This window comes from Carcharodon carcharias, chromosome 1, assembly GCF_017639515.1.
Source record: "Carcharodon carcharias isolate sCarCar2 chromosome 1, sCarCar2.pri, whole genome shotgun sequence".
In the NCBI taxonomy this organism is placed as follows: Eukaryota; Metazoa; Chordata; class Chondrichthyes; order Lamniformes; family Lamnidae; genus Carcharodon; species Carcharodon carcharias.
Genome location: NC_054467.1, coordinates 224104031 through 224131149, shown reverse-complemented (window position 1 = coordinate 224131149; position 27119 = coordinate 224104031). Strand labels below are relative to the sequence as shown.

The 27119-nt window shown below is 42.9% G+C and overlaps 1 protein-coding gene across 2 annotated transcripts in view; it reads right to left on the bottom strand.

Annotated features, from left to right (window-relative positions):
- Positions 1 to 27119, bottom strand: part of LOC121285567 (zinc finger and BTB domain-containing protein 7C) — a 288507-nt gene that overhangs the window by 117632 nt on the left and 143756 nt on the right. For both annotated transcript variants that reach the window (XM_041202243.1, XM_041202158.1), the window contains one exon: positions 22935 to 23066. The gene's annotated coding sequence lies outside the window, so the exon portion shown is untranslated. The remainder of the gene's footprint in view (positions 1 to 22934; positions 23067 to 27119) is intronic.

The window sequence follows — 27119 nt, the reverse complement described above, 5'->3', positions numbered from 1 at the left end:
TTCCTCGTCTTCCTGACCCTGTTCTATTTTTGTGTGGCCTGTGGGTTGGGAAGGCCTTGAGTCACAACCCCACACATACCTCTTCTGATTATCAACCTTACAACAAATTTAAACTTTCTCCCCTCGCTATTTTCATGTGTTAGTGCAGGTTTCATCAGCCCTAAAAAAAAAAAGAGCCTCATTGGAGAGTTTGTAACCACTGGGGAAAGCCTGCTGAGGAAGTGTTAAATGTATTGACAACTATTAGATGCTGTATTGTAATTTGGATGTGTTTTAACATGTTTTAAATATTCTTTCATGGAACGTGGGCATCACTGGCAAGGCCAGCATTTGTGGCCCATCCCTAATTGCCTTTGACTAAGTGGCTTGCTGGGCCATTCCAGAGGGTAGTTAAGAGTCAACCACATTGTTGAGAGTCTGGAGTCACATGTGGGCCAGAACCAGTAAGGATGGCAGATTTCCTTCCCTAAAGGACATCAGTGCAGATGCATTTTTAATAACAATCAATGATAGTTTCATGGTCACCATTACTGAGAGAAGCTTCCAATTCTGGATTTTTTTTTATTATGACTTTATTCATTGAATTTAAATTCCACCAGCTGCAAAGCTGCGATTTGAACCAATGTCCCCAGAGAATTAGCATGAACCTATGGATTACTAGTCCAGTGACATCCATTATGCTACCCCCTTCCCAACTGCAATAATTCATCACGGGGCTCTGCTCTGAAAAAGTAAGCTGGTCATTACATTGGCCAGCATTGTTTAAGATGTATTAGAGTACCTTTCTCATTGGAGATTTCTCATGCATTCAAAACTGTAGGAAAATGTGCTGGGAAAACTCCTGTCACATTTTGGACTGTGAGTTAAATATCAGGGGATCTTTAGCTTTGAAAAAAATTGCCCTAATGTTAAAAGTCAAAAATAAAATCTACATACCTGCTCCACTCCAGTGATTGACGGCAATCTATTTTGAAATGGAAATGAAACACCATCTGCAGGCGACATAAAAACAATGTTGGGATCCATGCTCCTGTCCCTGAGAACTGAGGTGGGCATTCTAACCAACACCCGCACTCCTCCTGCATTGTGGCTCGCAAAATCCGAGCCTTCCCCACCATGTCTTTCAGAGACAAAAATGTTGCGGGAATGGAGTTCAGAGATGGGCCACAAAAGGGCCCAACTCGTATTTCCCTGGCCTAAGATGAAAATCCAGGACTTTAATTCTGTTTTTCTCTTCACAAATGCTGCCAGACCTGCTGAGTATTTCCAGCATTTTCTGTTTTTATTTCAGATTTTCAGCATCTGCAGTATTTTGCTTTTGTATACACATTATAGTGTCCCAAATATTTAAAAAAAGGGCTTAAGCTTTTTTTAAAATGACAATTTGTTTTAAAAAAAAGGACGTTTTAAAACAGACTAATGACATTTAGGTGATTATATAAGAAATAGGAGCAAGAGCAGACAATATGGCCCGTCAAGCTTGCTCCACCATTCAATACGATCATGGCTGATCTTGGGCTTCAAGTCCACTTTCTCACCCACTCCTAAGTTTCTTGATTCCAAGAGACTAAAAATTTGCCTATCGCAGTGGTAAACATACTCAATAATGGAGCATCCACAACCCTCTGGAGTGGAGAATTCCAAAGATTCGTGACTCGTTGAGTGAGATAATTTCTCCTCATCTCAGTCCTAAATGATTGGCCCCTTATCCTGAGACCGTGCCCTCATGTTTTAGATCCCCTGACCAGAGGGAACAAAATCTCTCAGCGTCCACCCTATCAAGCCCCTTTGGAATTTTGTAGATTTCAATAATATCACCTCTCATTCTTCTAAACTCCAAAGAACAAAGGCTCAATTTACTTAGCTTCTCATCATAGGACAACTCCCTCATCCCAGGGACAAATTCAGTGATCCTTCACTGTACTACATCCAATGCAAGTATATCCTTCCTTAAATTTGGAAACCAAAACTATTCACAGTATTCCAGATGTGGTCTCACCAAAGTCCTGCACAATTTTAGCAAGCTTGAGCACCAGCACTTATTGAGTTTTCACACCTAAAAAGCACTTGTCACATTGAGTTCTAGCACCTGAGGTGAAAAAGACTCTGAAACAACGTTACTTGGTGACTTTGACACCATGACGAAAACACTTGGAAAAATTTTAACACATTGATTAGCAAAAAACACTTAACACATTGGCTTTAGCAAGGCAGTGCAATGCTTAAATGAATACATTCAGACTTTTGCAATTCTTAATGGTCTGGAATAAAATCATTTGTCCTCAGAGATTTGCTTCTTTTGTATTCTTTAATCATGTCCAGAACCTCCATCTTGTTAGGTGCTACAACTGCCTCAATATCCATTGCTTGGAAAATAGGGAAAAGAAAAATCAGCTGGGGTTCCTGTGTCTGATCATCATCTGATGACATTGCTGCTATAAATTACATGTATGGTATGGTATTTTCCAAACACTGCTAGGCAATAGCAGAAAAATCCAGCCTTGAAAGAACAGAATCAGCCTATAATTCACACAATGATCAAAGTATTTACTAAAGTTCACTACCTGGAGTCACATGTAAAGAATGGGCACTTTGTGAAGTACAGAAGGACTACTGGCTCTGGTGGAACTGAATCCCAGCAAGTTTCAGTCTCTCATCTGTTTTAATGATCTTGGTTGAGGGATAACAACTGGCCAGGATACAGGGGAGAATTCCCCTGTTCATTGAAATAGAACCATGAGATCTTTTATATCCAATCAAGGGAGCAGACAGGACCTCAGTTTAAAGTCTCATCTGAAAGATGGCACATTCGACATTGCGGCATTCCCTCAATACTGCATTGAAATGTCAGCCTAGATGTTTTGCTCAAGTCTCTGGAAAAGGACTTGAACAAATGATCTTCTGATACAGAGGCAAGAATGCTACCAACTGAGCCTTGGTGGGCATCTTGGCGAGAAAAAGTTAAGAGAAAAAGAGAATGTTCTAAAATGGCATCCTGTTTCTCCTTTCCCCCTGCCAGCCCCAAAATACTGAAGAAGAGTGAAAGTGTTTTTACAAGGCTACTGGTTAAATGCAATGCACAGAGTGGTACTCAGCTGTATAGGCCATGATGCACAACAAATGAAAAAAGTTGAGAAAGCTAGTGTGGTTTTTGGAGGCCAATCATCTCAGCTCCAGGACAGCACTGTGCGAGTTCCTCACAGCAGTGCGTTGGCTCAACCATCATCAGCTGCTTCATCAACAACCTTCCCTCTAACAGGAGAAAATAGGAGAAAATTTTCCCTCTATTGGAGGTGGGGGGGGGGGGGGGGGGGGGGGTTGGTGGTGGGTAGGCACACCTCCAATAGAGAGAAAACTTTCTCCTATTTTCTCCTGTTAGAGGGAAGGTTGTTGATGAAGTAGCTGATGATGGTTGAGCCAAGGCACTGCTGTGAGGAACTCGCACAGTGCTGTCCTGGAGCTGAGATGATTGGCCTCCAAAAACCACACTAGCTTTCTCAACTTTTTTCATTTGTTGTGCATCATGGCCCATCTCCAACTAGGGGTGCGCCGTTATTTTACGTGGGTGGGCCAATTAAGGCCTGCCCAGCATGACATCCGCCAGGAAGTGCTATGCGCTCCCTGTGCTGGTGGGGGAGGATTCCCTCAGCCAAGAGTGCACGAAAGAGCGCACTGATCACCCTGAGGCTAAGTGCTGCCTCAGGGAGATCGGCTCCAAATTTAAAAATGTTAAGCAAATGATATCAACATTTCCCTGACGTCCCCTCATGTGACACTGTCACATGAGTTGGGACATAACTGTCACTTTTACTGAAACCTTTATTAAATATTTAAAAACTCTCATGAAACCTCATCCCGCCCATGGACGAGGTTTCATGCTTTTTCTTAAGCCTGCCAGGGCTCCCGGCCTGCCCGCCAACCCTAAGGTTGGACGGGCAGGTCCATTTATGAGGGTAAGTACTTTTTAAATGGCCTCAGTAGGCTGGTGACATGTCGGCGGGCGCACAGCTGACTCAGCTGCGCCTCTGCTGACCTGAAAATGGAAATAACGCGGGGTGACATCGGGAGTTCCACCTGAAATCATCCTGCGTCATTTTATGTGTTGGCAAGTGGGCCCCGACCCCACTCGCCACCCGGAAAATCCTCCTCATAAGGTCAGAAATGGGGATATTCGTGGATGATTGCAGAGCGTTCAGTTCCATTCGCAACTCCTCAGGAAATGAAACAGTCTATGCTCGCACGCGCTAGACTTGGACAAAATTCAGGCTTGGGCTGGCAAGTGGCAAATAATATTTGAACTATGCAAGTGCCAGATAATAACCATCTTCAACAAGGGTTCTCTTTAACACTCAATGAAATTACCATTACTGAATCTCCCACAATCAATATTCTGAGAGAGTATTGACCAGAAACTTAATTGGATCAGCCATACAAATACTATGGCTAAAATAGCAGGTAAGAGGCCGAGTAATCTAATTCAATGATTTTATTCTATAATCTGAAACAAGTGATTCACCTTCTGACTCCCCAAAGCCATCTACAAGGCATAAGGGCTTGGCCTAAATAGCCAAGTGGTTATGGTACTGGGCTTGTAATCCCAAGATCAAGAGTTCAAATCTCACAATGGCAAACTATGAAACAATGTAACTTCATCTGAATAGGAACAGATGGAAACGTGTTTGTACTCAAAAGAGTTACAAGGCATAAGTCAGGAGTGTGATGGAATACTCTCTGCTTGTCTGGACGAGGACAGCTCCAATGGCAATCAAGCAGCTCAACACCACCCAGGACAAAGTAGTTTGCTTGATTGACACTCCATCCACCACTTTTGTTTCTTTAAATATTCACTCCCTTGATCACTGGTACACGGCGTAGACAGATTTTACAATCCACTAAATACAGTGCAGCACTTGTCGAGCATTTTCAACAGGACCTTCCAATTCTGTGAGGAGGGCAGCAAGCACATGGGAACACCACCACCTGCAAGTTCCCCTTTAAACCATACATCATCCTGACCTGAAAGTATATCACCCTTCCTTCATCATTGCTAAGTCAAAATCCTGAAAGTTCTCACTAACAGCACTGTGGGTGTACCTACAGCACACAGATTGCGATGGTTCAAAAAGGCAGCTCACCACCAGCTTCTCAAGGCTGGCCTTGCCAGCAATGTCCACATTCCATGAACAAATAAAAACAAATGAGAATGGAATTTGAACCTCAAGAGGATTTTCTCTATCACCAAAGGTAATCTGCAATCAATCCAATATTACAGTCAACCCTGTTCAACTCCAATTCATTGCATTCTGCATATAGGTTTCATTTGGCTGCATGAGAACTACGAGGGAGTGGAGGGTTCTGCTTTGAAGAACCTGTTTCCAAATTTAATGGCAGTACCTGACTAAGGGCAGAATCATCCCAGATTTGCACTAGGTGCAATAGCAGGTGGGAGAAAGGGCGTTTTACCTGCCGGCCACAATGGCATCTTTTCACGCCGTATCATCCGCTTCCCGCCTCATTAATTATGCAGCTACAGGAAACATGCCGTCTTGCTTGCGGGCGGCATCTGAATTGCCCACCATGCCGTTGTCTCACTGTTTCTCTGGATACCATGTCTAAATTGCAGCCACCCACACAGTTCTCAATGCTTGCAGCCCAGGACTGCTCCAGTGAACACATGGCCCTGAAAGCCAAGAAGAGTTCAGTGACCCATCACTGGAATGCCTTTCAGAGCCCCGCCGTGAAGTCTTCCACTCCACTCTGGCCACAGGAGGCTCAGCAATCTCACCACTCTGGCTTGGGAGGCGGTGGTAGTGGTGGTCAGTGTCAATGCTGCACAGAAGAGGTTGGCCATCCAGTGGAGAAAGTGGATGAATTATCTCATCCATGTTACCAGGGTAACGCAACCATCTCATCACTCTAAACTCACAAGGCCATCACACATTCACTGGCATCTCACTCACTGTCAGCTCATGGGACATCACCACTCACTCTCTCACACACATCCTCATATCTCCATCTGGCCTTATCTCCTCTGGAGACTGCCTCTTCAGCCCTCAGCATCTTGAGGCCATTTGCACAGATCAACATGTGCCCCCACACACAGTCTGGGATACTTTGCTTCCCCAGTGCAGCCCTAGCCCTGCAACCTCTTACCTTGCCTGAGGCCACTTCTCCCACTTCCCCAAACAAGCCCTAGCTCTGCAGCCATTGAAAAACCAGCCCTGCTTTACAGCTGGTCTGGTAGGTAGAGGCATGCCCGTGAGCCCCCCTTAAAGTGATGTAGTGCTGCCTGCGAAGCCTGGTGCTGTTGCCCGCAAGCCTGCCCAAAGCAAGGTAGGCTAACAAATCTTGACTTTCCGAGTGAAGCATAGCTCGGCAGGTGCATGTTGTTTATGCACAGTTATGAAACAAGTTGGTGTGCAATCATGCCGACGTGCTCGGATGATCCAACGTGGGAGATGATTCCAGCGAGCTGGGTCTACATGATATGCAGATGTATTCCAATGAAGTTCCCAATGTGCAACAGTGGGAAACGCGGCCCACCATTGACAGGCACAGTGGGTGATTACAAATTGGTTTCACAAAGTCGTGAAACCTATTTCTGGCCTTCCTGCTATATTGTCTGCTAAAGCCCCCATCACGCCCGATGTCAGCGGACATGGAAAATTCCGCCCTAACATTTTTTATCTCTATTTCCTGGCTGCAGCCAGCATGGTGAGAGGTAGGCTGGCAGCTGGGTGGAAAAACTTTTGGCATGAGGCAGCAGCTTGAAGCAAAAAGAAGGGACATAGGGCTAAAGGCAGGTGGAGCAAAAGAGATTAAAGTCTAGAAGTGAGTAGGGATCTGGAGCAGTGGTGGGGAATGGTTGGATAGGAAGCCAGAAGAGAGATGTGAGGCCAGAGGCAAGATTGGCAGCTATGGACAGGGGAAGTCAGAAGCTTCATGGAGATCAAAGGAGTCGGGGCGGGGGATGTCAGGGGTCTCATGGAGGAGATCAGAACAGTCAGGAGATCCAAGGCCTCATGGAAGAGGTCAGAAGGGTCAATGGTGAAGATCAGAAGAGTGTGTTGAGATCACAAGTATCGGGGGAAACTGTAAGCGTCAATGGTGGTGGGAATGGTTGTGGAAGCAGGTAAACTGGATCCAGCAAGCCAGTGGAAAGACATTTATGTCCTGGATTCAGCAGTCTTTGCCTCCCTTTAACCACTGGGTTTCCCCAAGGCCCAGAAAACTCATTGGCCAGGATTAAGTTTAAAATGGCTGTTGCCTACAAAACATGTAGCCTCATTATAATATTTAAATTGCCAGATAAGCATTTGACCACATCTTTGTGCCACCACTAATGCCACCTATTTGCATCTTCATAATACTTCAGGCTTACACCCTGCCTCAGCTCTTTGTTGTTGAAACTCTCATCCAATGGCTATGTTAGCTTTGACTATTTCAACACATACTTGACCAGCATCCCAAGTTCCACCATCCATGAATTTGGGCTCATCTAAGACTCTGCTGTCCATGTCCTTGCTCACAACGTCCCATTTACCCATCACCCTTGTGCTTACTGACCTAAATAGGCTGCTGGTTAAGCAACATCTAGATTTCAAAATTCTTATCCTTGTTTTCAAAACCTTCCTTGGCACCTTCATATCTCTGTAATCTCCTTTAGTTCCACATGCCTCCAATATCTCAGCACTCCGCCACTCCTGGCCTCTGGAGCCTCCCAGGTTTTATTTGCTTCACCATTGGCAGCCGTGCTTTCAGCTGAATATCAGCAGTTCTTAACATCTTGGCAAATATACAATATTCATATCATACACTATGTTATCCTGCTGTCAGTACAGTTGTTAAAAGTAGTCCATTTTAAAATGTGCTGTCATTCATTTATTATCTTCAGATGCTTGTGAATGCACAAGTATAATTAGAGCCAAGAAATGAAAGATTATAGCTTTTCCAATGGCTCAATGGAAAAATGCAAAGACTGGTATAATACTAAGGTACTAACAGTTCGGGTTCAGAACCCAGTTTCAGTTGATTTTTTAAAATTAATTTATGGAATGTGGGCATCGCTGACTAGGCCAGCATTCATTGCCCATCCCTAATTGCTCTTGAGAAGATGATGGTGAGCTGCCTTCTTGAATTGCTGCCGTCCACATTCTACATTTCCAATCCTTGGGTTCCTGTAACAAGCCTACTCCCACTGAAGCAAAACCAATTAGGATAAGCCTGGTGCTTTAAGTGGACGTTTAGGAATAGGAGACAGAAAGGGAAGCAGATTATCAAGCAGACTTTATTCCATCATGTTTCTGAGGCATGGGTATTTCTCATGAGGTAATTTTCTTTTTAAATCAGCCAGTGTTCCTGCTCCTAATTGCTAGTCAGTTTGACTGAGTAGGTCTCATTGGCAGTGAGGCGACGTAGATAGTACTGGAATTGGCTCTATTTCTTCCCCGTTGACCAGCCTTCTACTCTCACTGGCCAGGCTCACATGAGAAATAATTAGAAATGCGAGACACTAGAATCCACAGAACTATATCAAATGCTAAGTTGGTGTTTTCAGGGGAGAAGAGGAAAAACTTGAGGGGAAAGGGAGATTAAAAGATTAAAACTTTGGATTTTACAAGTCCACTGGAGTTCCAAAGACAAATCTAATCTAGCATAGAGAGACTGCACAGAAACGCAGCTACTTTGTACAGAGCACAATCAGGCTAGCCAGCAGCTTTAAGTTAGTTTTAATTTTTATTCCCTTGTTACAAGACCGGATTCCACTCCCTCCTATCCTCATTTATGAAGTTCAAATAATAGTTCCCTGCTTGCAGACACAATGGAAAGTTAACCTCTCTTGAGTTTATTGTTTCCTGTCCCTCTATTCTAGTTGCATCCACCTGAATATTGGTTGAACAAATGTTGACAGATTATGCCAGTTCAACACACACTTCCAAAGAAAAACAAAAGGATTGGAATATAATAGATTCTATACATGAGTATATGAGGAGCCATTCACACTGTCCTTGAAGATAGTCTATTTTACTTAAAACTACAACAATAATCAAACAGTGGCAATTATTGTGAAATGAAGAGGTCAGATTTTGTGATTTTCTTTCTATTCATTCTTGCAAAGAAGTACTGCTTCCTGGAGATGGGTTAGAAATGTACTTCCACCACACCCCTCTCATAAAATTAATTCCTGGCTGAGAGCCCAGTGGCTGCACGAAGGAACCTGCAAAGTCACAGTTTCATGAACTACATAAACCAAAACAGAGGTGTCACATTTTACCATTAGGAATGAAGTCCACTGATCTACGTAATTTGGAAATTGCATACAATAAATGTATAAATTTGGAGATGACTTACTTTGTCATAAAATCACAACCTTGCACAATTTAATGCCTTGTTTAGAAGTCCACTGAAAAGACTAACAGCGTTTGATATAGTTCCTTGGATTCTAGTGTAGCACATTTCTAATTAGGGGGGCCAACTGTGAAGAAATAGAGTCAAACCCAGTACTATCTACACAGCCTTACTGGCTAGCAATTAGGAGCAGGAACCTTAGCTGAAAATTACCTCATGAGAAATACCCATGCCTCAAAAGTATGATGGAATAAAGTCTGCTTTAGTCTGCTTGATAATCTGCTTCCCTTTCTGTCTCCTATTCCTAAACATTCACTTATAGCTTGATTAAAGGTTGTACCAAATGTAGCAAATCGCTCTTTACACTTACCCTACGTCGTGTACAAGGTAAAATTGCAGTGACCATAGGAAGTCTGCTTCTGTTGTATCCTTTACGTCTCTGACCTCTTTTTATTATTTTTAATGATTCTATCGCTATCTTTTTTCCAGCTATTGCATTAACACTCACCATCCGAACTATTTACCATGCACCTTGAATTCCGCCATGTTGTTTCAGCCACCTAGCCACAAGGTCAGTGAATAAATGCAATGTCAACATTAAATTGAGGTGCACAGACCAGGAAGGCTGAAGAATGAAGATGTTTTGAGTTTTGCTTTGAAAGGATGGGGGCACAGAGGAGACAAAAGGAAAAAAATCTCAAATTTTGAGATCATTTCTGCAATTGGTTACTGTTCACAGATACTGCTAATTATTGGTACCAAGTTCACCTTGCTGGCTGTTTACTCTGTCCACACCCTTCCACAAATTAGAAACCAATCTGATTTTGATTTGACTGATCTTGAAAATAACTGTAAATAATATTATGAAGTAACTACTCATCACTGTGAAATAAAACCAGCATGTGCAGGTCTGGCAGCATCTATGGAGAGAGAAACAGAGTTAGCATTGACTCTTCTTTGGAACTGAGAGGTAGAAATGTGGTGAATTTTATGCTGTTGAAAAAGGGGGGGGTGTCAGGTGGAACAAAAGGAAAGCTCAGAATAAAGTTAGAGGGTGGGAGAGATTAAATGACAAAGGTGTCGTGGAACAAAAGGAAAAGGAAGTATTAATAGTAGTAGTAAAGAAACAAAGCATTGGTCCACAGTGGGTGTTAATAGCAGAATAAGAGTCAGCTCTGAAAGCAAAAACATGGAAACAAAATAAAAACTGGCACTTGGGTGAAAAAAAATCAAAATGGAGGACAGAGTTCATGGTCTGAAGTTTTGAACCCAAATTTAAATCCAGAAGGCTGTAAAGTGCCTAATCGGAAGATGCAATGCTGTTCTTCCAGCTAGCGTTAGGCTTCACTGGAACACTGCAGCAGGCCAAGAATAGAAATGTGAACATGAGAGCAAGATGGTGAACTAAAATGGTGGCATGTGACCAGAAGGTTAGGGTCGTGCTTGAGGACTGTGTGGAGGTGCTGTAAACCACAGCGGAGGGAGGAAATCCTCAGTTTGAGAAAAAGGAAACATGTCAGATGCGCTGTTTTGCAGGTAGCATCATCAGAACAGATGTGATGGAGGATGAGATTTTCTGGCCTTGCCACGGGGGATGCAGCAGTCCAGCCAAAAGTCCATTGACGGTGGGACCAGATGATCCTGGAAGTGGGTTGGACCAGAAAAGCCCGCCCAGAGATGGAGAAACTAAGAGAATGGATTAGAGTCCTTATAGGAAGCAGGGTGTGAGCAAGTGTAAGCGAGGTAGCTGGGAGTCGGTGGGCTTGTAATAAATGCTAGTAGACAGTCTATCCCCAGAACAGAAACAGAGAAGTCAAGGAAGTAAGGGAAGTGTTAGAGGTGGACCATGTGGAAGTGAGAGAAGAGTGTAAATTGGAAGCAAATTTGGTTAATTTCTCCAGTTCTGGACGAGAGCAGGAAGTGGCACAGATACACTCATCGATGTATCACAAAACTTGGAGGGGACTTAAGCAGGACTGGAACAAGGAATATTCCATACACCCCACAAAAAGACAAGCATAACTAGGGTAACCATAGCCACATATTTTACTTGGAGGAAGTGAGACAAATTAATAGAGTAATTGTTCAATGAGAGAACAAGTTCAGCCAGGAGGAGGAGGTTGGTGGTAGATGGGGACTGCTCGTGCCTCCGTTCAAGGAAGAAGTGGAGACCCCTCAGACCATTCTGATGGGGGATGGAGATGTGGAGAAATTGGATGTCTATTGCGAAGAGGAGGCAGTTAGGACCAGGAAACTGGAAATTGTTGAAATGACATAGAGTGTCAGAAGAATCATGAATGTAGGTGGGAAGAGACTGGACAAGGGAAGAAGAAAAGTAGAGACAAGATATGAAGAAATAAGTTCACCTGTCACTATGAGTCCCAGTCTGCAATTTCTATCATTTCACTCTTCCCCCAAAACAAAGAGATATTTCACGTGCAGGCATTAGAAAACAAACATTTCCTGTAAGGGCAGAACCTTACTGTTCAATAGCACAGCAGAAACTGATAAAGAAATTGCAAAACAATGTGGTCGGGCATTGTGATTTTTTAAATTATCTACCCACTAGCCCTTGTAAAGAAATAATTTCCTGAAGGAAGTAAGAAACAGGTTCCTAATATACCTCCTCATTAAAAACACAGCCAACAGCCATAGTGACTGCACTGGATGATCTCTGTGCTGGGATTGGGATTAGGATGATAACAGTGACCTCAGCAACCCCTGGCAATAGCAGAGAGAAACAAAAATGGTAAAGGTTCCTCTCTAGGTCACTTTCCAGTAACCCTGTCCAAAAATTTACAAGCGCAGATGGGATCAGACTTGGCTTTGATGCTCCTTCAGTTGCTAACATATAGAGGAAAGTTTTGATATTATGAGATAATGTAAAATTGGTGGTAGTGAATTTTTAAAAAAATCATTCATGGGATGTGGACTTCATTGGCAAGTCAGGATGGTGAGTGGCTTGAAGGGGAACTTGCAGGTGGTAGTGTTCCCTTCTATCTGCTGCCCTCATCCTTCTAGATGGGCATGGTCTTGGGTTTATAAGGAGCTTTAAAAGGAGCCTTGGTGAATTCCTGCAGAGCCTCTTGCAGATGGTACACACTGCAGCTACTGTGCATCAGTGGTGGAGGGAGTGAATGTTTGTGGGTGTGGTGCCAATCAAGCCGGCTGCTTTGTCCTGGATGGTGCCAAGCTTCTTGAATGTCAAGCTTCTGACTTGCGCCTTGTAGATGATGGACAGGCTTTGGGGAGTCAGGAGGTGAGTTACTCATCACATAATTCCTACCCTCTGGCCTGCTCTTGTAGCCACAGTATTTATATGGCTAATCCAGTTCAGTTTCTGGCCAGGATGTTGCTAGTGGGAGATTCAGTGATGGCAATGCCATTGAACATCGTGGGGAGATGGTTGGATTCTCTCTTGTTGGAGGTGGTCATTGCCTGACACTTGTGTGGCACAAATATTACTTGCCACTTGTCAGCCCAAGCCTGGATATTGTCCAGGTCTTGCTGCATTTGGACACAGGCTGCTTCAGTATCTGAGGAATCGTGAATGGTGCTGAACATTGTACAACCACTTTTGACCTTATGATGGAAGGAAGGTCATTGATGAAGCAGCTGAAGATGACTGGGCCAAGGACACTACCCTGAGGAACTCCTGCAGTGATATCCTGGAGCTGAGATGACTGACCTCTAACAACCACAACCATCTTCCTAATGCTAGGTAAGACGCCAACCAGTTTTCCCCCTGATTCCCATTGACTCTAGTTTTGCTAGGGCTTATTGATGCCGCACTTCGTCAAATGCTGCCTTGACGTCAAAGGCAGTTACTTTCAACTCACCTCGGGAGTTCTGCTCTTTTGTCCATGTTTGAATCAAGGCCGTAATGAGGTCAGGAGTTGCGTAGCCCTGGCAGAACCCAAATTGAGTGTCCGTGAGCAGGTTACTGCTAAGCAAGTGCACCTTGATAGCACTGTTGATGACCCCTCCCATTACTTTACTGATGAACAAGTGTAGTTTGATGGAGCTGTAATTGGCTGGGTTGGATTTGTCCTGCTTTTTGTGTACAAGACGTACCTGGGCAATTTTCTACTTGGCCAGGTAAATGAAATAGCTTGGCTAGGGGCGTGGCAAGTTCTGGAGCACAGGTCTTCAGTACCATTGCCGGAATATTGTCAGGCCCCATAGCCCTTTGCAATGTCCAGTACCTTCAGTCGTTTCTTGATATCACGTGGAGTGAATCAGATTGGCTGAGGACTGACATCTGTGATGCTGGGGCATCCTGAGGAGGCCGAGATGGACTTCTGGCTGAAGATTGTAGCAAATGTTTCAGCCTATCTTTTGTACTGATGTGCTTTCTATTTTACATCTCTTCCAATTTTTCCTTCCATTGAAATCAATTGAAATCAAAATTGACAGAGATGTGAAACAGGCTGCCAATTTACTACCAGCCACTTTACACAATTGTACAGTCAAAATTGTACCTTCTACCTCTAAGCCCAAGGAGGAGTAGTCAGCTGGGAAAAGGACAAGAAGACTCAATTCATATTCCTGCAAAAGTCACTTACTTCAGAAGAGAACAAGGAAGATCTGGCAACAATAAAAACAAATAAACTATTTCATTTTTAATTATGTCCATTTAACCATTTTCTTTTTACTAAAGTAGCGGAATTTCTGGAGGACCTTTAAAGATGAAATGGTCTTAAGAACACTACTTTTAAACATGCAGCTATACTGCCTATGTAGCACTACAGTATGATGGCCAGGGCAAATGCATCAAACTTATCTCAATAAAGTCACATGAATATTTTTTATAAACACATTAATAGGAAAAAGATAGCCAACATAGGGTGGGGCTATTATGGAAGAAAATGAAGGTCTCCTTGAGGAAGCAGAGGGTATGGCTAAAAGGGGAAACAAGTACTTTTAAAATCTGTGTTCACTAAAGAAGAGGATGCTGTCAATGTAGCAGTAAGGGAAGAAGCTACAGCAATCAATATTAGACAGGATAAAAATAGAGGATATATGTATAAGGTTGTCAGTACTCAAAATACAAAACTCACTCAGACTGGATGTGATGCACCCTATGTTTACTAGGTTAACTAAGAAGGGAAGTAAGGATGGAAATTGTGGAGGCTCTGGCCACAATCTTTCAATTCTCCTTTGATAAGAGGGTGGTGCTAGAGGACTGGAGGATTGCAAATGTTACATACCTGTTTAAAAAACAAGAGAGGGATAAACCCAGAAACTATAGGCCAGTAGTGGTGGTGATGAAATTTTTAGAGACAATAATCCAGGACAAAATTAATTGGTATTTCAAAAAATTGGACTAATAAACAAAAGTCAGCATTCATTTGTTAAAGGAACATCAGGCAGAATTTACATAGGCCAGCAGAGCAAGGAACAGAGCTGGGCAGGTCTGGAAAATCACACCAAGAAGCATGATTGTTACCTGAACTGGTTTTGAAGTGCTGACATTTTTGAAACAAAGCCATGAAGCAAGCAGTGGCCAGGAATGCAAGAAATGGCAGTTCTATAATTTGGCATGCAAATAAGCTAATTATTCACTCGTTGAGAGGTAGTTTACAATTTTTGAGAGGAGGCGTGGGAAAAACAGAGTCTCCAGCCCTTCAAAGAAGAAGAGGCAGTATCGCAGCAGGGAGCCAGTCATGGACACAGATGTTAGTCAGAATACAAGGTTCAGGGATCACCTCATTAATTGGCACACAATGGCAATTGCATTATTAGTACTCTCAGAATTCAATTTGAGTGTGTTGGGGCAGCTGGCGGGGTTGGGAGGGTGGTGGTTAGTGAGAATGGAGGGGTCAGGGGACATTTCAGGCGATACAGGAGGCCATGATAGTCCAGAGGAGGAAGGCAAGACATTCCTGCAAATGGAGATTAGCCACCCTAAATTAGAGACAAGCAGTGACAAATGTAGACCCCTGGCCACAAGGGACACAGAGGTGAAGAATGAGGAGGTTGGGAGACAATGAAGGCAATACTGTCACAGCATAATATACTATGAAGAATAAGTTTACAATAAGTGTCAGAGCATCAGTGCCAAAGGAGGCTGTGCCTATCCAGACAATTGGTCTCAGACCCATGTGCCTTTAGTGAGGATCACCTCAGGCCTAGTAGATCTTGTGGGCATGCCCTGCCAGTAGCCATAAAAGTCACTGTGATTCTGAACTTCTTCACATTTGGGTCATTCCAGGGATCGGTTGCTGACCTCGGTAGCATTTCTCAAGCAGCTTCCCATCATTGCATAAGGCAGTTCACAAATGCTCTGTTCAAGAAGGCTGCATCTTCCATTGAGCCCAACACTATAGAGGGAAGTGGGATTTGCTCCCATCACTGGATTCCCTCAGGTACAGGGGGTCATTGATTGCACCTATAAGGCCATCATGGCATTGACTGAGCAATAAGGAAGCTTCCTCAATAGGAAGGGATTTCATTCCATAAATGTCCAACTGATCTGTGACCACAAGAAGTGTTTCATGCAGGTGTGTCATAGTATACAGGTATCTGCCATTGATTTCCTCACTCTCAGGCAATTCAGGAGCTGCAACTCTTCTTGACACCCAAAAGACAGTGTAGATGGCTGTTTGAGAAAAACAGATACCCTCTGAAGAGATAACTACTGACGCTGCAGTGGATGCACCAAAATGCTATAACCACTGCCATTTCATCACCAGCACTACCATCGAGCTGGTCATTGGACTTCTGAGATGTGGTTCCAGTGTCTTGAGTGGTCAGGAGGCAACCTGCACTCCCAGTACTTGCCCTCAAGGGTCTCTCACATTGTGGTTGTCCGTTCTACTCTCCATAATATGGTTCTTTGAACAGGTGTGAATCTTGAAGAGTGAGAAATGGTGAAGCAACACATATCCTTGGAGGGGGCATTGGAGGATGGTGTCCCTACTTTGCCAGGCCTTCCACAGGATCAGAGGTCAAGGCATTGAGCAGGCTGACAGAGAAACTTGGGGAGCTCTAATCCAGGAGTGTTTCTCCTGAAGGCACCTCATCCTGAAAACACGTGGGTCTGATACTCACCTTCATCTAAATAAGGTAGCGCACCCATTATGCGTATACCACAAAAGTCTTCCTTTGCCATCAACAATGAATGATGCACAAGTCATCACTAGCCATACATTTACCTCAAGTACAAACCTTAACATTGCTCCACCATGTCTTCTTTCTGTTACCTTGATTTCATCAAAGACTGGAAGCAGATAGGTCTCGGTTCAAACGACACCATGTCCATTGTACTGAGTTCTCATAATTTTACTCAAACACAAAGCATGTTACCCAAGTGAGCCTCAACATGAAATTACCAAAGTGATGCATTCACTCACGACCACTCCTACGAGGTGCTCCTATGAGGGTGGGGGTGAGGTGGAGGCAGCTTGCTCACCTGTGTCTCCTTGCAACTGAGATTCCAGTGGCAGATGTCCTTGTGTTGCGGTGCCAATAGGTGCATCTCCACAGGCTGCTCCAGTGGCAAAGATGCAGAGGCAACCTTTGTCATGGGGCCTTGCTGTGGAGATGGTTCCATAGGGGGGGCCAAGGTGACGTCGGTATTAGGACCATTGCTCTTTTTATTCTATATTAATGACCTGGATATGGTTTCGTAGGGCATATTTCAAAGTGTGCAGATGAAACAAAATTCAGAAATGCAGTAAATAATGAAATAGGATACTAACAGACTTCAGGAGGATATAGACAGACTGGTAAAATGACATGTAATACATGAAAATTTAACACTGAAGTATAAAGTGACACATTTGGGTGGAACTATGAATTAAATAGTACCATTTTAAAGTGAGAACAGGAAAATAGTATCTACATAAATCTTTGAAGGTGGCAGGACAAATTGAGAAGGCTGTTACAAAAACATATTTAATCCTTAGCTTCATTAATAAAGGAATAAAATATAAAAGCAGTGAATTGTTAAATCTTTATAAAACACAGGCCCTCAGCTGAAATGTTGTGTTCAATTCAAGGCACCAGGCTTTAGGAAGGATGTCCAGGTCTTGGAGAGGCTACAGAAGAGATTCCCTGGAATAATACAGAGATGAGGGACTAAAGTTATACAGAGAGATTAGAGAAGCTAGGATTATTCTCCTTGGGGCAAAGAAAGTTAAGGAGAGATTTATTAAAGGTCTTCCAAATCTTGAATGGTTTAGATAGAGTGAATAAAGAAAAATTGTTTCTAGTGGCAGAACGTTTGATAACCAGAGGGCACAGATTTCAGGTGACTGGCAAAAGCATCAGAGGCAACATGAGGAAATATCATTTCTGTCGAAGGGTCATGAGGACTCGAAACGTCAAATCTTTTCTTCTCCGCCGATGCTGCCAGACCTGCTGAGTTTTTCCAGGTAATTCTGTTTTTGATGAGGAAATATTTTTTACACAGCCAGTTGTGATGTGGAATGCACTGTTTTGGCAAGTGGAAGTAGACCCAAGAGAAATACTCAAAAGGAAATTGGATAAATCCTTGAAGGGAAAAAATACAGGGCTATGGGGAAAGAGCAGGAGAGTGGGATTATTGAATAGCACCATCAAAGAACCAACACAGACATGATGAGATGAATGGCTTCCTCCTGTTCTGTTTTATTCTATGATTCTTTTATAATTCTGCTTCCAGCCCTTCTTGAAAACACTCTACTAAGGATATCCACTGTATGCAACATAAGGAAAGCAAAATTTAGCTTGCATCGCAGAAAATACATTTCCACAATACAGAACATTGTAAAAGACATCTCCCAAGCACGTATGGAATGAAACATAACTCAGTCTTAAGAATAACATAGCTACCAATATGAATTTTGGTGCAGATCATCCCACTTACATTGCACATGGTTTGGCTGGACAGTCGAGTAAACTTGACAGGATTAACTACACAAATGAAATACAGCAACATATTTTTGTCCAATATGTGCATGTCTAATGGCTTTTGACAAACTGTCAGAGCAGCAATTTGTAAGGACATCAGGTCGGAAATGCATGTAGAGAAATACCAGGAAGAAAATATTCAAGAAGGGAGATTCTAAAAGAAACATCAAAGAGGCAGCAATGAGCCACAACAGGCAACTCCACAGAAGTTTTTTCAACTCATGGAATAACTCCTTGGAAAGTTCACTCAACTTCTGCAGTTGCAAATGATGTCATGTAAATTGTCTGGTCAGGATCAGTCTACTATAACTATATTAAGCCGAGTTAATTAAATACAGTATCTTTTTCTGCTCTGTTTTAATTGTAATTTTTTTCAGTAAGATACCTGCTTTTAAGATCACTCCCTCTACTTTGGTCGTGTCCATTTAAAGTAGCATTTTCCCTGATCTCTACCATTTCTGCATTGAAACCAATGCAGTTTAGTAGCAAAGCCACCCCACTCTGTGCTTGGTGGTAAGCAAGAGTGGCATGAATTACTCTTACTCTGAACTTTCCTCTCTTCCTTTGAGAAATATTTGTCCTCCATTTGGCACCTTTATATTGCAGCACATCAGAGGATGGGAGTTTGCTAATTGATGGTCCAAAGGCATGAAAAGATATTATGATATTTGCATTGCAGTATAATAGTGATTGCTTGGCTCACTTGTAGTATCTCACATGAGCCAGAAGGTTATAAAATGATGTTACACTTCAGAGATCAATTTTTCTTTTATTCCTTTATGGGAATAAAGCATTTATTACCCATCCCTAATTGCCCTCGAGAAGGTGGTGCTGAGCTGCCTTTTTGAATCATTGCAGTCCCTGTGGTGTAGGTACACAAACCTTAGGGAGGGAGTTCCAGGATTTTGACCCAACGACAGTGAAGGTACGGCAATATCTGTCATCTAGAATAACATTTTACTGCAATAATGAATAATTGCTACATTTTCTTTCAGATGCAAAGTTAAACCATATCCCCTGTTTGCAATCTTAGGTGTGGAAAATATTCCCTGGCATTATTCAATGAAGAGCAGGGATGGTCTTCCAAAGCTTTGGCTTACCTCCAGCAACCCCCCAAAAGCAGGTTACAGGCTCACTAATGTTTTCGGACCTTGCTGTGCATAATTGCCTACCATAATTACCTACATAACAACACTACCTATACTTCAGAAATAATTGTCTGTTAAGTGCTTTGAGATGTCCTGTGAAAGGCACTATATAAATTCAAGTTCTTTCTTTCAAAATGCTGTTTTGTTATTTGGAGAATGATTTTAAAATATTACAGGTAAGGACAAAGGCAAGTTATTAGTGAGGCCTTTCAAAACTCCCACTCCAATATATCAAACTCTCCTGTCATATAGCATTTTCTTTCATCATTCACTATGATGCACATTTTAATTTGAAGTGATTGTAAATATATGCATTGTTGTATTTCTTAAATTTTATAATTCCTTGTGGAATTCTACTTTCAACATATATTTGGAAGACAGTAGATTATCAATTGAAAAATTAATTTAAGTACGGCATCAAAAATTAAGCATAAAATGTGGAGTTGCCAGAAATGCATGTCCCAAATCTACCACCTAAGTACAGATTACTATATATGCCAATTAACCTGGTGTTGAGATATTCTGTCACTTTACTCTGCAGTGTTACCATAATAGTAATGTTGCATTTAAATATATGATACTAAACTAAGCATGAATTTAAATTAAAATTCACTTTTAATTGCATGCTAAGGAAAGATTGAGGGGCATAAGAGAGACAAGTTAAACATAAATCTTCCTCCAATATTTGGAATATGGAGTTAACATTTAGAAGTCTTCAGTACTGCAAGGTCAACATCAATAGTTAAGGAGGACTGAGAGTAAGACAAACTGAGAACCAAACGTCACAATAACTTGAATAGATCTGCAGGACCACAAATGGATGGTGATACAATTAGAACACCTGTCTCTCTTCTTTTTATTCATTCAAGGGATGTGGATGTCACTGGCAAGGCCAGCATTTAGGCTACATTTTCTGCCAATGCCATGCATGTGCTGTTGTACTGTTGTAGTCTAAAACGTCATTGTAAGTGATAGAATCGGCAGCGGTCAGGAGCAGAGATGCCTATCAAACAGCTATTAAAGACAATGATAAAAAAGCCTCCTGCAGTTTCTGAATCTCCCACTCCAGGGCCTCTTCCCTTTAGCCCGGGCCTGTCATGGGGAAGAAGCCCCGGAGCTCCAAAGGTGGGATATGGAGATTGTAATCCACAATTGCGGCCATTACCAGGTGAATCAGAAGCCTCCCCTCCTCCCCATCCCGATCCCCAGAAACAGCAGGGAGTGTGTGCCCAGACTGTCCACCTGCCCAGAAAGTGGCTGAACAGCTTCAGGAGCCGAATAAGATCCAACACCAGTGTCTACTGCAAAAGACATAATTGGTTTTCTGCGCATGTGCGGACAAGTACACATGCACAGTTGGATATTGGCAGCCATCTTGCACAGCCATATTGTGTTAGCAGGAGAGAATGCAGCATTTATTGCTGTCCCTAGCTGCCTTTGAGAAGGTAATGTTGAGCTGTTTTCTTGACAACTATGTGGAATGCTAGGCCATTTCAGGAGGCAGTTAAGAATCAAACCATATTGCTGAGGGCCTTGAGTCACACGCAGGTCGGATGAGAAAAAGACGGCGGATTTCCTTCCTTAAAAGATATTAGTAAACCAAATGGGTTTTTATAATAAACCAGTCGTTTTATAGTCACCATTACTGATACAAGTTTTTTTAATTCTAGGTTTATTTAAACAACTGAATTTAAATTCCTCAGCTGTCATGGTGAGATTTCAACTTCTATCTCATACAAACATACAAATTAGCAGGAGTAGGCCACTTGGCCGCTCAAGCCTACTCCACCATTCAACAAGACCATGGCTGATCTGATTTCTCCACAGTCCTGCCTATCCTCAACAACCCATCACCCCACTACTTATCAAGAACTTATCTACCTCTGCCTTAAAAACATTCAAAGGCTCTGCCATCACAACCTTTTCAGGAAGAGAGTTCCAAAGACCCACAAAAAAATTTCTCCTTATTTGTCTCAAATGAACAACCTCTTATTTTTAAACAATGACCCCAGTTCTAGATTTTCCCACAAGAGGAAACATCCTTTCCACATCTAGCCTGTCAAGACCCCTCACAGAATTATATGATTCAATCAATTCACCTCTTACACCACTAAACTTTTTTTTTATTCATTCATGAGATTGAGTGTCACTGACTAGGCCAGCATTTATTGCCCATCCCTAATTGCCCTTGAGAAGGTGGTGGTGTACAGTCTTCTTGAACCGCTGCAGTCTATGTGGTGTAGGTACACCCACAGTGCTGATGGGAAGGGAGTTCCAAGATTTTGACTCAGCAACAGTGAAAGGACAGTGATATATTTCCAAGACAGGATGGTGAGTGGCTTGGAGGGGAACTTACAGGCGGTTGTGTTCCCATCTGTCCGCTGCCCTTGTCCTTCTGGATGGTAATGGTCATGGGTTTCCAAGACGCTATCTAAAGAGGCTTGGTGAGTTCCTGCAGCGCATCTTGTAGATTCTACACACTGCTGCGATTGTGCTTCGGTGGTGGAGGGAATGAATATTTGTGGATGGGGTGCCAATTAAGCGGGCTGCTTTGTCCAGGATGATGTCAAACTTCTTGAGTGTTGTTGGAGCTGCACTCATCCAGGCAAGTAGAGAGTATTCCCTCAAACCCTGACATGTGCCTTGTAGATAGTGGACAGGCTTTGGGGAAGCAGGAGATGAGTTACTCGCTGCAGGATTCCTAGCCTCTGGCCTGCTCTTGTAGCCAAAGTATTTATATGGCTAGTCCAGTTCAGTTTCCGGTCAATGGTAACGCCCAGGTTGTATATAGTGGGGGATTCAGTGATGGTAATGCCACTGAATGTCAAGGGGCGATGGCGACTCCAACGGATACAAGCCTAGCCTGACAAATCTTTCCTCATAATCAACTCTCCCATTTCAGGTATTAGTCTAGTAAATCTTCTCTGAACTGCTTCCAATGCACTTACATCCTTGCTTAAATAAGGAGACAATTACTGTACACAGTGCTCCACATGTGGCCTTGTATAACTGAAGTGTAACCTCCCCGCCTTTTTATTGAATAAACAATAACATTTTATTGGCTTTCCTACTTAACTTACTTTACCTGCATACTAACTTTTTGCGATTCATGCACTAGGACACCTAGTTCCCTCTGCATCTCAGAGTTCTACAATCTCTCACCATTTAGGTAATATGCTTTTTTATGCTTCATGCCAAAATGGACAAGTTCATATTTTCCCACATTATACTCCATTTGCTAGATCTTTGCCCACTCACTTAACCTATCTATATCCATTTGTAGCCTCCTGATGTCCTCTTAATAACTTACTTTCCGATCTATCTTTGTGTCATCAGCAAATTTAGCAACCATACCTTCAGTTCTTTCATCCACGTCATTCAGATAAATTGTAAAAAGTTTCCTGATCATTAGTCTAGTTCAGTAACATAAACACAATCCATCCATCTCAATTTGCTCTCACATGCTCAATTGTGCCAAGTGGATTTCACTTCCTCAATCTCAGAATTCCCATTCATGGGGAAGTCTAAATTTAGGCTTCCTACCTTTGTAGCTGGAGACTGTTCTGCAGTTTTGGATATCAACTTGTGAGGGGGGATGTACCAATATTGGCATTGGACAGTTGACATTCCAGTAAGGTACCACTGTTAAGATTCAAGGTGTCCTAATCAGACAGGCTGTCAAATTAAAATATATGACATAAAGGTTAATGCATTATTCATTTCTGTTTGCATTTGGTAAATATTGTACTTTAGCATGCTCACAAAACATGCTCAAGGCCCAGATGATCAATGCATCATTTGTGCTACTAAACCCCCCACAGTCAAAGAATATCTTAAGTTCAGTGTCTGATGAGGTGATTTTGTCTGAGATGGCAGTTGAGGACCTCCAATAAGCAACTGTACCCACTTGCTAGGGAAGAGAAAAAAAGTCAGCCTGGTTATCTTCTCTATGCTATGGCTGAAAAGTGCACAGATGTACATGGCTTTTGAGGACAGAACCAGATTTTTCTGTGTGTTCCTCACATTTAAACACTTTGCTGACACTCACTGTTAACGACGATAAGGCTGGGGAGTGGGACTAGGTAGAATGCTCTTTCAGAAAGCCAGTGCAGACTCGATGGGCCAAATGGCCTCCTTCTGCACTATAAAGATTATGTGATTCTGTGACATAAGAACATTAGTAGAACAACCAATTCATTGACACTATCACTTTGTTGGCCGTGACAGCTCTTTATTTTTTCAAAATTCCAATTCAACTGCCTTTCTCCATATCACGCCTTAAGATTGTAGTTCACACGTGTAGGTCGCTTGAGCAAAGGTGTATCTGTATCACTGCATTAAGTGATTTGGACAGCAGGGAATAATATGCGATAACAACAACAAAAGCCACCTTGTAGCATAATGAATCCTTTGAAATTTAGATTTTTGAATCTTGTAATGAACTCACAAAAGTTAATGATGGGAGTCTGACTTGATTGCCAGTTTCAGAATCCTTGATCGCTTCTTTCCCTCCCTTCCTCTCAACCTTATTTTGGTTCATGTAATAACCTAGCAAAGAACAGAGCAACGACATATTTGGGGGAGGAGGGGTGGGCAGGGGTGGGTTGCGAGGGTGGTGGTGGTGCAGGGTATGATCCCTGCTAACTGTTGGGGGCCAAGGCACACAACAAGCTATGAGAGTACACAAAGATTGGCCTGCTGGTAGTATCACAGGCAAATGAGAGGAAGAAAAAGAGGCTGAAAGGGTTTGGGAGAAGAAACCAAGGCCAGTTAGTTCCATCTTCAGGCCATTAAATTTTAAAAGCTTCCATTTTTGATAGCAGGGGGTCCCAGCTATTGGTTTTACTTAGTGGGCTGCCTATAGACAAACCAGTCTTGAAGTGGGGGGATTAAACAGGTATAAGGCCCCTTGATGGCAAAAGCAAAACGATTAACACACGCTTCCGGTGTGGGTACCATTCAACATTTTCCCTTTCCCAAAATGAAGGGTTGTGCCTTACTGGGCAGAAATTCAATTGCATTTCTTGCCCACAATACTGGGGTTTAGTAGGCATGTCAGCGCCTGGAACAAACAAACAAATTCACAGGCCAAAGCATCTTGAGCGTGTGAAATTTCCCAATACCTTGAATGGAGTATATTAAGACAAAAATTAGAATCAAGCCGAAGAAGCAAATATTTGGTTAGAGTTAATTTTCAAGGAGGGTGCAAAAGGAAGGGGTGGGAGGGGGGTGGATAGAGAGAGACAGAGAGAGAACTATTTAAAGAGGAAATCCCTGGGCTTGGGGCCTAAGCAGCTGAAAGCATGGCTGCCAAAGTTAGGGTGAAGGGAGTGCACAAAAGTGCAGAGTGCAGAGCTCTTGAAGGGTTGTAGATCTGGAGTATGTTACAAAGATAGGGAGGCCACATGGAGGACTTGACCAAAAGAACAGAAACTTTAAAACTGAGTTGTTGATAGACTGATGTCAGCATGCATGGGGTGGAGGGAGAGATGGGTGAGCAGGACTTCACGCAAGTTCGAATACAGGCAGGCAAGTTTATGGAGTATGGGATGCTTGCTGGGGAAGCACTGGAATAGTCCAGTTAGGAGTTAACAATAAATATAGATGAGACTTTCAGCAGTGGTAGTGGCAAAGATGGGCCATTTTATACTCTGTGATGGAAACAATATGGAGTTGGAAGCTGAGCTCAGGGTTAAACAAGATGCAGAGGCTGCAAAAGCCTAGTTCAGCCCAAGGCTGATCCGCTCAGGTTAGACAGGCTTACATTTATATAGTACCTTTCAGAACCTTTGAGTCATCTACTCTATTGCCAATTAAGTACTTTTGAACTATAGTGACTGTTGTAATCTAGGAAACACAGCAGTCAGTTATTCACACAGCAAGTTCCCACAAATGGCAATGTGACACTGACCAGATAATCTGGTTTTGCAGCTGGGGCCCTGACAATGGACCAGAAAGCTGGAGCAACCCCATCTCTGCCATCTGGGGGGCCTTTGCCGGCATTTTATACCCATCCCACAACTAATTAGTTGCCTTTGGGATTCCCATCCTTTAAAAGAGCTGCTGGTCAATCGGGAGGATGCAAAAATAGAATGCAATTGTAACAAGGTGAGTGAACCACAGAGTGCCCAATTGGAAAGCCCCTACCCAAGCCCATTTGGAGGCTACCAGAGTTCACCAGGTGATCTCCCTGTGTGAAGGAGGGCCCATCTGCAGCGGGAAGAGGCCCCTAATTGGCCACTTAAGTGGCAAAACTGATTGCGGGCAGGATGGACATCCTCACCTACCCCACTGCTGGCAGAACACCTGGGTGACAGGCAGGTGACAGGCACTCACCCCCACCTTCACTTATCAGTTGACAGGCTGTCCTGTCAACCAGTCCATCCCTAGAGGGCTGGTAAAATCCAGCCCATAGATTAATTACAGCACAGGAGTTCATTCGGCTCATCAATTCTATGCTGTCTCTCTGTAAAGCAATCCAGTCAATCCCATTTTCCTACTCTATCAGCATAGCCCTGCAAGTTTAGTTCCCTCGAGTGACCATCCAATTTCCTTTTGACATCATTCCTGCTTCCACCATCCTCAGAGGCAGCGAGTTCCAAATCATTACCGCTCGCTGGGTAAAAAAGTTTTTCCTCACATTCCCTTCTGCATCTCTTGCCCAATACCTTAAATCTGTGTCTCAAAACCCTTGTACCATCAGTTAATAGAAGGAGCTTTTCTTTGTCTATCTTATCTAAAGCTTTCATAATCTTATACGCCTCTATCAAATCCTTCCTCAACCCCTTTGTTCCAGGATTTTATAGCTAAAATCCTTTATCCCTGGAACCATTCTGGTAAATTTCTTCTGCACCCTCTCAGGATCCTCACATCCTTCCTAAAATAATCCTTCCAAAACTGAATGCAATACTCTAGTTGTGGCCTAACCAGGGCTTTATAAAGGTTCAGCATAACTCCCCTGCTTTTGTTGGCATTGGTGTTTGTAGCAGGGACCAAAGACAATGGTCATCAGCATATATGTGGAGCCTGATATCTTTGGATGATGTTGCCAAGTCGCAACATGTAGATGAGAAATAGCAGGGGGCTAACAGTAAATCTTTAAGGGACTCCAAAAGTAACAGTGCAGAGGTGAGAAGAGACACCACTGCAGGAAATATTCTGGTTAGGATTAGATAGGCAGGAAACTGGTTAGGGCAGTTTCACTCAGCTAGGCAACGGAAGAGAGGCATTGGAAGGGTATGCTGTAGTAACTGTGTCAAAGACTAGAGAGCGATCGAGAAGGATGAGGAGGGATAGTACACCCATCCTCTCAGTCATACCGAATTGCATTTGTGACTTTGATTCAGGCGGTTTCAGTATTTTGGGAGGGGTGGTAAACTGATTGGAGAAGTTCAGGACTGGAGGTGCAAAAAATTGGGCATGAATTTGTGTGGGAAAAACTCACTCAACAGCTTTAGAAAGAAAAGGATAATTGGAGATGGAGTGGAAGTTTGGAAGGACAGTGATGGGCTGAATTTTTGCAGGTTTTTTTTTTAAACGACAGCAGATTTGAAAGGGAGGCAAACATCTACAAAATGAGGTAGCACAAGGGCTGGGAAGGGAAATTACGTGGCCAGCAGTTTAGTAAAATAAGGTGAGGAGAACAGTAGGTGGGTCGCATTGACAATTGAGCTTGGAGAGGGCATGAATGAGGTAGAAGTGAAATTGGAGAAAGATGAGCGTTCAGAT